The following is an 11,729-nucleotide window of genomic DNA, read 5'->3' as shown; positions in this document are numbered from 1 at the left end:
GGGACTCGTGGTTTCCCCGCCCCGGCCCACGCCACTCAAAGGCAGGATGGCCTCCGGGGAGCTGGGACTACAGCTCCCGGCGTGCACCGCGCCGGCAGGGTAGGCTTCCGGGTTTTGGTTTAAATCCCCCCTGGGAGGGTGCGGGCTGGGGTGGGACTCTGGGGAAGGGCTGGCAGTTCCCCTTGGGACGCGGGGACACAAAAGGGGGGATGGTCCTGTCCTGCCTCCTGTTAGCGCAGGTGTCGAGCGGGCCTGGCGGCGGATGTACGTCCGCGTGGCGCTTGTCTGCATATGAAATCGAGGGCAAAGTGCGTTTAGTGGCCTCCATGGTGAGGGCAGAGCAGGGAGCGTGCGGGAGTCCGAGGTGACAGCTAAGGACACGCACCGAAAGGCCTCACGATGTCGGGATCCATGTCACGGCGTCACCGAGTGCTTTCCTTGCAGTTGCATAAAGCACATTGTTGCTTAAGGAGGGTGGTGAGGGAAGAGGCTCAAAGAGCTATAAAGCTGCTGCTGGGAAGAGCTTAGCTCTTTCCTGTGCAGCTTCCTGATTGAAACAAACTGTGCTACAGGTCACCGCAGTGGGAAAGCCAACAGAGCTTTATAACCCCCAAAATATATGTAACTTCTATGGTTTCTGTATCTCATTTTGGTAATTTAACCATAAACACAAAGACATTGTCTTTGAAAGACAAAATTATGAGTATGCTATCATAAAGTTTTAACGCTTTGGTGATTTTTTATTGTGTTCTGAAGTGTAAGCTAGGCTTTCTCTAATGGCATTTAAAAAAGCCAAGAACCTTAGCATCCTTTGGAAGCAGGATTTGCTGTACATGTTTGGTGTGTGGCACGTATTGTTAATTAAGCCAGTCAGTCAAAACACCAGTCTGATTGTGCTGGCACTGTGGTTGTGCTGCTCTTGGGGTAGCTGAGCTTTCAGGGGTGGGGTGACCTAGCAGAGCCTTCCTTCACAACAAATTATTTGTTTTCTGAGACAGATAACTTGTGACAGTGTTGGTTCAGTTAGGTGAAGTTTACCTTATGCTTGTCTGAGTCGCCTTGGCCTAAAATTAATACTGCAAAATTGCCAAATGAAACCTCTGCTGTGAGCTGTTCCTCTGAAGAGGAAGTGCTTGGAGTGTTTCCTTGGAAATAAGGATGCTGACAAGCCTTTCTAAAACTAAGACAAGTTCTGCTTCTCTGCAGCAAGACTCAGGAAATGTACTGATGTTATTACAGTGTTACAATTGTCCTACTATTAGTGTACTGGTATAACTACTTCTGTGGACACTCTTCTTTGGAATAATGCTGGCTGGTTTTCCATTCATTTAATTCTTCATTTCCCTAAGCATATAGCATTCCCTGTGTTTGGGCACTGGTGTTAAATATTCTTACCAAGCACTTAACCCAGCAAGACAGAGGCAAAATTGCTCTTGCAAGCTTTGAATTAAGGGTACCCCAAGTGTCTCTCCGTGTGTGTATGATGTACCTGTTTAGTTTGGAGTGCTCTGTGCCCTGCTTCTGCCCTCATTTGTATGCTGAGAAGTGCCTGTGTTTGGGTGTGGTAGTGGAAAAAAGAAAGCTAAGTCTCAGAGTAACCAGTACTTCCCCACTGAAATTATTATTTTGGATGTATATTCTACATTCAGCAGCAGAAGCAAGGATTTGGTGACATTAACCATGTGGCACTAGATCCTAAGCACCATTCAGGCACAATTTAAGTCAATTAAGAGAGTCTGAGGAATCAGGTGAGACTTCATCAAGATAAGCTACTAGAAAGTCAGCTTTTGCCAGCATAGGCAGCACTATAATTGTAAGCAATTGATTAGAACAGTGATTGTCCTAATCAACAGAGTTATTTGGCTTTTATCTGACCTTTAATTTGTTGAACTAAACTGAAGCAAGTCTGATTTAGGTCAAAATAAGAATTCACATAGCCCTCTGCAGCAAATTAAACCCAGACAAACCAACATAGCTTTGCATGTAGACAAGCCCTAAGGCAGCAAAATGTCCAACAGCAGTGACAAAGTGCTTGATGGTTGTCAGGGAACATGTGTTTTTACTTTCATTGTGGCAGGAAACACCATAGGGTCAAGGCTGCAAACCACTGTTTATATTGTTCGTTCTTCTACTTACTTATTATATAACCAATTTGCAGTGCCCCATTATGTGCTACATGGGGTGCCTTTAAAATTATATATTATAAGCATCTTTTAAAATAAATAGTACCCACAAATTTTATTAATACTGGGAGTGGGAGAGCTGATTCATAACTGGCATTGTGCTAGATTTTACTGAATATGTACTTCGAGCATAGCACCTGTTAAAAAGGCAAGTCCTGACTCAAGACAATATTTTGACCTCTGTACAGCCCTGATTGAGGTGGGAAAGTGACCCTTTCAGTGTATTGCTTTGGGATGGTGATGGAAATATCAATATTAGGCTTTGTGCATTCTCTTTTCTTCTTCTCCGTCCTTCATTTGCTCCTTTTTTTTTTTTTTTTTTTTTTTTGGTGTCTTCCTCTCAGTCTTTTTCTATACCATCTTAACTTTGCTTCCTATTCCTTTTTCTTGAGACATCCTATTAATTTGATGCAGGATCCACATCACAGGTCCTGTCTTTTCTTCTACACCATCTAACCATATTCTCCCCACTTCACCTGTGGCTCGTTTCTCATTAACCGGTCGTGCTTGCCAACACGGGACCACGGCTTGGCTGAACAGTTTCTAGGGCTCATTCATTTCACCACAAGTGAGCAAAATTCACTTTAAATGATGTCATGCCACTTGAATTTGGACATGGGTACTGAAGGTTTCTTACTTATGTATTAGGTATATGCTGTGGTTGCAGATTTTGTGGACAAAATGCAGTGGTGGTTATCTGCCATTGTGTCAGTGAAGTGTTTGTATGGTGCCAAGTGAGAAGGGATTACTTAAGTTGAAAAAAAAATGGAGGTTAGTACAGGAATTGTAAGGTGGAAAAAACAGCTGAAAGAAAACTGGAATAAATTTCTCAGCCTGTGTTGCTATATCGGAGCATAGATGGTTCTGGTCAAAGGGAAAGTCTGCATAGGAACAGGAATGGCAGGCAGAGGTCAGTGAAGTTCAGCTCTGCTTCTTTAGATGCTGACTTATGCTGATAAACTGTACCAAAAATTATGACCTGAACCTGCAGTATGCACTGACTTTCAATAGGACAAATCTGTTTCTTAGGCCTGAGCTACTAAGGTATTGCCAGCAGAAGTACAGAAGTATGTTTCACAATATAAAAGACATTCAGAACACCTATTTCCTCTAAAATACTGTATATACTTACATATATTCAGAAAAGATTAATTAAAACCAGAATCTATATAGGAAAAGGTAAACGAGCCGATTATATAAAAGGGGAAAAATAGCCCCAGGAAATTAAAATGTTATTTAAATGTAACTGCCCCTAGTAATTGTTGAATTCTATGATTTTTCCCTAAAAGCACAAGGAAAAAATAAGTTCAGGAGATCTATTGTAATGCTGAAGACTATGTTGTGATATAGAAACTGTCAGTTATCTCACCCAAACTGGAAATAAGAGGAATATTTATAGGTGTCAGAGGAATGAGTTTCCAGAACACTCTTCCAATAGCACCAGTATGGGTGAAAATAAACCCCAATCTGTAGTTGTGGGTTAGGTGGGCTTTAGGTAAGGCTTAGTATTTTTACAAAAGGGGATTCTGTGGTTTTGATGCGGGATTCTGTGGTTTTGATGTTTTCAGTGACAGCAGACCAGTAAGGATAACCCAGGAGGTTTTTTAATACAAAATGACAACAACAAAGTCAAAGCAGAATTAAACATTTTACAGGTGTGCTGGTTTTGGCTGGGATGGAGTTGATTTTCTTTTCGGTAGCTGATGTGGGATGAGTTTCGGATCTGTGACCAAAACAGTGTTGATAGTACAGGGATATTTTCTTTTTTCCTGGGCAGTGCTTGCAGAGCATCAAGGTCTTTTCTGCTTCTTATCCCACCAATGAGAATGCTGGGGGTGCTTAGGGAACTGGGAGAGGACATAACCAGGACAGCTGACCCCAACTGCTGAAAGGGGCATTCCACATCATATGGCATGATGCTCAGCATATAAAGCTGGGGAAGAAGTGGGGGGTGGAAATTCATAGTTGTGCTATTTGTCTTCCCAAGTCACTGTTGGGTGTGATGGGGCTCTGCTTTCCTGGGGATGTCTGAACAGCTGCCTGCCCACGGAAAGCAGTGAATGACTTCTTGCTTTGCATTGCTTGTGTGCACAGCTTTTGCTTTCCCTATTAAAGTGTCTTTATCTCAGAAAACTCTTATGAGTTTCCTCACTTTTACCTTTTCAATTCTCTCCCCCATCCCACCAGGGGAGTGGCTGTGTGGTGCTTAGTTGCTGGCTGGAGTTAAAATGTGACAACTTGAAAGGATATGAAGCAGGAATAACCCATTTGAGTCAGTTCACCTATATTCAGAATAATATATCGAAGCTATAAAAAGAAAATCACTGAAGTCACTGGTGTATATGCATGAATTGTGCTAACAGACCTGGATATGGAATAATTAGGAAGCACTGAGTAAAATTTTGCAGCTCTGAGTACTGCAATTAGCTCAATGATTTCAGAAAAGCATCAACTAGCAAAGCATGGATCAGTACTCTTTTCTATCTGTTGTTAGTCACAACCTTGTGTAGGATCACCAAAAAAAATCATGGTGTATAAGGAGGGCAGTGTCATAAGGTACTGGAAATGCTACTGCAACATAAAGATTGCCTTACATCACCATGTCCTGAATACCCTTACCCCCCACAATGTCAAACATTTTTGTACACAAACGTTTTACATTGTGCCCATCAGTGTTCCTCCTCCCTTTTACTATTGTTATGAATTCATATTTAAACTTCCCATATAATTTTCCCTGCCTGGATTTTGGACAAATACTGCACCATGTTAAACTCTGCTTTGTTATTGATCTTAAAAACAACCGGTACAGTGCTTTAGCAGAAAGGAAAACTGTACTTCTTATGAAAAGGTTTTTTTTTTTTTTTCCAAAATGTTCTCTTACATCTTTGTAAAAGAACTTTTCATAATTGGTTCTAAGGGTAAAGGATTGGTATGCATGGTATTGCATATTAATTGGAGTACAGAATTGAGTCAACTAAAAATATATAGAGCTGGAATGGTAAAAAAAATTAGAGGCCAAGTATTAATACTGAACATGTAAATTAAGAGCCATTGAAGTCAAATACGCTGAGCTGTGAACATCTCTCCACTTTTTCAGTGGACAGCAGCCTGGATCCTCTGTGAGCTTACACAGCTGTGTCAGGCTGAGATATGGTAGAGGTCAGTTTTTCTTCTGTGCCAGTATGTTAGTGAACAAGCCAGCATAGGACAGAGTGACTACTAAGCTATCTATAAACTATCTGCTATTGACTTCATCAGAACTAGGAGGAGGTGTGACACACTGTTCATTTTGTTCGCAACACATAAGAAATGGACAGGGACTTTGTTGCCTCCTTGGAAATTTTGTGTGGAAGCCAGCTGGAAATTTTGCTTTTATTAAGCTCAATTTTCTGCATCAAACAATGAAGAACTGAGGACTTGAGTTAAAACTCCTGTTTTTCCAGGTCGTTTTCTGAGCGTTCAACTCCTCTGTCACTATCTTGCCTGTCTTATCCATCCTTCTGTTCTTTTTAGATAGTACCTGGCTACGTTTTATTCTCAAAAACTTCTTTCTTCTCACTGCAGCTGACCTCCAGGATGCTCCTCGGTCTCCCAAGCGAGGTCCTATGTATGTGTGCTCTGCCATCTATACACACCTATGGCTTAACCTACTTCTATCCCTCTGATCAACCAGCCCCCACCCCCTACCCCATTCCCCTCTGCCAATCCTGTACAGTACTTCTCATTTAGCACACCTTTTCTATTCATAAAACAAAAGACAGCAGCCATCTTCTGCTGGCAAACCCACTCCTTGTCCTGTCACCACCAGCACAGCTAATTCTGTCATCCTTCAAGCTGATCTGCTCCTTTTTCCCTCTCGTATAAAAGTTAGTTTTAGGTCATGGTTGCTCTTCTGTGAAGTATTTCCAATGACCTGTTTCCCCACCTCAGACCTTGTTTCCAAAATTCTTCCCCAGACTTAGGTCACCTCTAGCCTGAAGATGCTCATAAATTACCAGCTTTCTAGAACTTTCTCCTAGGGAATCTTTAGTTTCTCCTTTCCACCCACAGTTCAGGTCTCTCTGTTCACCATTTCAGGAGACAAAATTTTTACTGCCCTCCTCACCCTTTTTCCTCACTAACCAGGAGCATCTCATCACCTTTGCACCCCTTCTTGAATGTTCCTAGGTTATTCATCCCTTCGGTTTCAGGCTTCACCTTTGGGGCCTGGTATTCTTCTGCTGATGCATTAATTTGGGGTTTATGTCAATCCCACACATTCTGGTCCAGTCCAGCTTTCCTCTAATAACTTCCTTCCCTTCTTCATTCCCTCCTCCATCTTTCCTCAGAGGACTTTTATTCGTGCTGCCCTTTTTTCTTTAAGCCTGGAACAACTGCACCCATCTTGTGAACCAATTCCACACTGCCTTCACTCAAATCTCCCTATAAAATGTACTTTTGCCATAACACCTATCCAGCTCAGATTCTTCTCCTGAAACATATCCTGTTCCTTTGTAATAAAAACAAATTCTGTTTCATAACAAAACAAAAAGAACCGAGCAAGAGACTGACTACACAACTAATTTTTGCCAGTTGCTTTCTGCCAAGAGCGACATGCTTGTTCTTATCCGACTCCTTTGGATCGTCCTCCCTGTGTGCCTCCTGTTTGTCCTTTTGTTTTCAGCTTTTGATTCCTTCCTGAGGGCTCCTGGCCTGATCCTGTGCTCACACTGGTGTGTTGTGAGGAGCAGCTCCGCTGCAGCAAACAGAGCTTTGCCAAGGCAAAATTTCTGGGGAAGGCGATCATCCCTTTGTTTTAATATTAGCTAATAAAGCCTGTGCACAGCTCCAGCACAGCACTCTGGTTTTAATTAATAAGAATTAGCATATACAGCCACATACACTCTTCTTTTTCCCTCAACTACTTTGATGAAAACCTCTTTGTATGTCTTCCTGGTTGCTCTGTGTATTGACATTAAAAAAACCCCAAACAAATAAAACCCCAAACCCAAAGTAGCATCAAACTCCCACGCACACAAAAGGCTTGGCTGCTGCTGGTGGCGGGGAGCGCTGGGAGCGGTCCCTTCCCTTCCCTTCCCTTCCCTTCCCTTCCCTCGGCCCCTGCTCCCCACTGCTGGGGAGCCGTCCAATTCCCAGCCCGTCGTCCCTTCCTCCCACTGCGGTGACTTCCCAGTCTTAATTGGAGCCTCTGGGCATTATTGTGTTATTATTATTTAATAAACAACCACATAAAACACTGACATTTAAATAAAAGTAAAGAAAGGAAAGCACTGACTCCTAGTCTGTTTTCTTTTCCTGTTGGCTGGGGTGGAAGCAGGAGCAGGTTTTCTCTACAATACCATGTTCACCAAACACGTGCTCACATTTAGTGTTATAGGAAAGAGAGCCCACTGTGGATGAGCAGGCCAGACCTACTGCAGCTGTAAATCCCCATCACAACATAAGGTGTAAATAGACAGTAATAAACGGAACATTCCTGAATAAGACACTGCTTTTCTTTCCTGAGCTACATCTTGCAAGGGTTTAGCCCCATTTTCTGCATTGTGACCCCCAGCATGTCCTTTTGAGTGGTTATCTGAAACTCACAGCCATAGGGATGTTACTAAAAATAATAAATCAAAAAGAGTTTTATTTTTGCATTTGATTACTTGAAGCAATCCAGTCCAGTGTGAGAGTTATCATGACAAAAGAAAATGTGGTATCCTTGAAGTGAACGCAGAGGAGCACAACTCGTCCAATAAGGTTTTGAAAGAAAAACAAAGAGCTGAAAGCCAGATCTGATTCCTTTAGAAACAAGTCTAGAATGAGACAGGATCCAAAGTGCTTAAAATACTTCGGTGACAAGCAACAAAGAAGCGTCTGTTACTAGACTTGATTGAATTAAGGAAAAGGAGAGAAAATCTTGAGAACTTTTAAAAAGTGGTTTTAATGTGTGGGCAGTATAAGGACAAAAATTCTCCCGGGCCACAGCTAGAGCCCTGAATCAGCATAGCTCCTTTTCTTGAAGAAAGTGAAAACTAGACAAGAACAAATACGCACACCCTTATTATCCTTTTTCATTGTGGATCAAAGAGGAGGAATTCAAAGGGCTGCCAGGTCTCCACTTTACTGCAGTGAGTCTAGAGTGTGGGCTCAGTTTATTTCCCTCGCATTAGGCAATGCTTCTCTATTACTCTAAGTGATCCAGTTGTTAAATGGACTTCTTGCGAGATCTGAATTCTATTTACTGGTTCATGTTTTTAAAGTACCCAGTAGGAATGAAACATTCCAGCTGTTTATAAAAATTATGTACATATGTGCTTTAATTCTAGGGAGTTCACCCCTCATTCTTCCCACCATTTCATTACACATTTGCTTTCCTGTATTATATATTAAAAGCTTAATGCAGTGGCTCACTTGCATTTACATATATGGACTGTAATAATTCTGTGATGTTGCTTGGAACTTCTGTATGAACATGTTGTATAGAGTCAACGTGGGCATGACAAACATATTGCAGATTTTTTGTAGATAAACACAGTCAGTGAATGCAAATATGAGTGAATTTGTGTGCAAGTTTTAATATCTAAGCAGAGCTAATAAGTGCATGACACCTGTAACCACAACTGCCAGTGCAAACAGGGAAACTAGTTTTAAGGTGTTTGCACTGTTTTAAAAGTGCTGGACTTTGAAATATTTCAGCTGTAATGGTTGAGAAATGTTCATCCTCCAGCAGGTATTTAGGTGTATGGACTCTGCTATTAGGAGTACTGAGTGTATTAGCATCTGATATACGAAAGTCCTTGTGAAAACAAGTCCCAGAATGGTGAGGGCTGCCTTATGAAGCAATCTGTGGCTTTTAAAGTCATTATGGAAATCTTACTGAGAAATGGATTAAAAAGTGCTGGTTGATGATCTTAGGGAGATGGGTGTTAGGCATGGAGATTTGTTTTGAAAGCAAAATAGGAGCTTATTGGAAGGGTGCTGTATTTCCAGGAGTGGCTGTATAGCCAGTAATAGCTCTGGTCTAAAAACAAGGAGCTTGCTTAGGAGAGGCGCTGCAGGGACATATAATGTAAGGAGGAAATGTAATGTGCTTGAATATGGGCTGTAGTAATTCTCTAGAGGGTGATGGAGTGACTGCTTTTTGTGAGAATACTGAGGCAAAATATATTAAATTGTTACCAAAGTTGTAGAGAAGTATGTTCTGTAAAGCTTTCTAGTGCATTTTATCAAAACCATTTTATCGAGGCTAGGTTGGATGGGATCTAGTGGAGTTGGAACTAGATGACCTTTAAGGTGACTTCTGACCCAAACCATTCTATGATTCTATGAGAGTGTTCATGTCACAAAAAGGAGATACATGCAAGTATAAGGCTTTAATCAACAAAAAGGCAAAATGAACCTCTTTCAGCTCTTTCTTTATTCATGAATCCAAATCTTTGCTTGTTTCTGTATTTGGTGGAGGTAAAGTTGTCCTTAATTGGCCTGCAAAATATCTCCTAGAGATATAGTTCATGTTTAACATGTGAAGGAAATTGTTTTGAATTCACTGAAAGTCCACCAGCTCTTTCTAAATAAAACCATATTAGTGTAGATGTTGAACTGCTACAACAAAAGTTATGTTTCTCAGAGAGAGGAAATTAAATTGTCTTTGTATTTGCATTTCTTTAGAGCTCAGTCACAGTGATTTATTTATGGAAAAACAGAAGGAGACAGTCTTCAAAATGGCCAATCAACTGAAGAAGCCAGACTGGGAACATCTCTATCTTCCCATTTGAAAACCTCACCTGTTGCTTGCTCCTACAGAGTACCTGGAAACACTGGTAAAAAACAAATTACAGTAGTGCCATTGTATTTTAGCAACACTTTTTTCTGCATAGCATTAGAATGATGTCAGAGGTTGATGACATATTAGGTTGTTCCAGTGAGAACAATTAATTTGGGGGCAAAAACCAGTGAGGACCCTGTCAGACACTGAACAATGTTTTTGGTTTTCATGTACTGATTCATCAGTGTTTATAGGCCTCCAACATGTAAATCACCCTGAGGTAATCTGGAAGGGAAGGATATGAATAAGCCAATTAAATTGGCAAAGAGCCTAAGGAACACCCTGTTTAGGGATAAAATCAAGCCTATCCTAGTGCCAGTAGTTTTGGAGGAAGAAATAGACTTAAAATCCTTGCAGAGTTAAATCTCTTTGTAGAGAGAACCAATTTAGAAGACTTTGGTCTTCTTCTTTTGTATGTGTGAGCTTGGGTAACTGAGATAAGGCAGTAAGTGATGTGTTTTCTGCAAGTAACTTTAATTTTGATGACACAGAAGGATGTCATCCAGGTTGCAGAGGGTGTAGGAACTAGTTGCCTCATTTATGGTAATTATTTCGTATTCAGTTTTATGATATGAGTATTCAAAGGACTGAATTGCCCTTTATCTTTCCAAGTACCACCTCTTTTCTTTTTTTTTTTTTTTTCCTCAAGGTGAGGTACAATTTTCCATCAGGAAGCTTCTCCACCCAAGTTAGCAGTTACTAGCATACATTAAGGTGCTCTATATCTAAATAACAACAAAAGCAACTACTCTTTTTTTTGCCATCTGCCAGGTCTGTGCCTTCAGAGGTGTAATATTTACAGGAAAAAAAGGCAGAGGTGAAGAGAAGTTTTCACTGAAAGCTGTACTTAGGAAAAAGCATTTTCATTCTCTGTTTACTTCCTTACAGTGTAAATGGATTCTCTTTGAGTTTTCAAGAGGCTTGCTGCTTGCTGGAAGACTGGCTCTGTTTTGCTGTCATTCCACTCGGGTCTTTGAACTCACACTCAATTCCAGTCAGGAAAATAGATGTCTCTCTAGAAGAGACATATCATGTGTATGCCTTCACTGGAGGAAAGGCCCAGGCAGAGCTCAGATGTGACACCAGACACTTTATGTGGGAGTGGATCATTATGACCTCTCCAAGTGCCAGAGAAGCTGTAATTGGCATTTGTACATTATTAAGCACCAGAGAATTTAACTGTAAACAGGAATCCATAGGAAATCAGGAGTCACCAGTTACATTGCTCACAGAGCTACTCATTTAAAAACAGCTTTTAGACATTTTTTCACATGCCATTAAGAGTGGGGGAGAGGTAACCTCCCCTTTTTTCCTTCTATCATCTTTGTAATTCTAGAATCATGTTCATGGTTGAAGGGAAGTAACTTCCTGAAAACAAAAACAGCCAGAAAGCAACAGAGACATGAGATCACTGGAGACACCACTATCAGTCCTCTGAATGCCTTGGAATTGACAGCATCAGGAGATCCCAGATATAAATGCCCTGATGGAGAAAAGACCCAGATAAACATAGCTGTTAAGATGATTTCAGTGCCTCTCATCTAACCTCAGCCTGATAGCTCAGCATCTAGCTCATAGCAGTCTTCACACCGTATGGAGACAAAGAGACGCCTTCCAGGAACAATCTGTACCATCCTAAAGTAGGAATAAAAGGGATGTGATGCACTCTCTTTGTCTGTCTGTCTGCACTGGGTGCTGAGGAGGGCTAGATGACCATCTGAATTTTTTAGACAGCA

The 11,729-nt window shown here is 41.2% G+C and overlaps 1 long non-coding RNA gene across 1 annotated transcript; it reads left to right on the top strand.

The window, feature by feature from the left end:
- The first annotated feature begins 54 nt into the window (after positions 1-54).
- Positions 55-11,176, top strand: LOC121339978. The gene is made up of 3 exons (XR_005953242.1): positions 55-99; positions 9,837-9,988; positions 10,882-11,176. It is a non-coding gene; the product is annotated as an uncharacterized LOC121339978 (long non-coding RNA).
- The last annotated feature ends 553 nt before the right edge of the window (positions 11,177-11,729 follow it).

Source organism: Onychostruthus taczanowskii, unplaced genomic scaffold (assembly GCF_017590055.1).
Source record: "Onychostruthus taczanowskii isolate IOZ18803 unplaced genomic scaffold, ASM1759005v1 scaffold39, whole genome shotgun sequence".
Lineage (NCBI taxonomy): Eukaryota > Metazoa > Chordata > Aves > Passeriformes > Passeridae > Onychostruthus > Onychostruthus taczanowskii.
The sequence above is the reverse complement of the archived record's forward strand: the minus strand, read 5'-3'. Positions and strand labels throughout refer to the sequence as shown.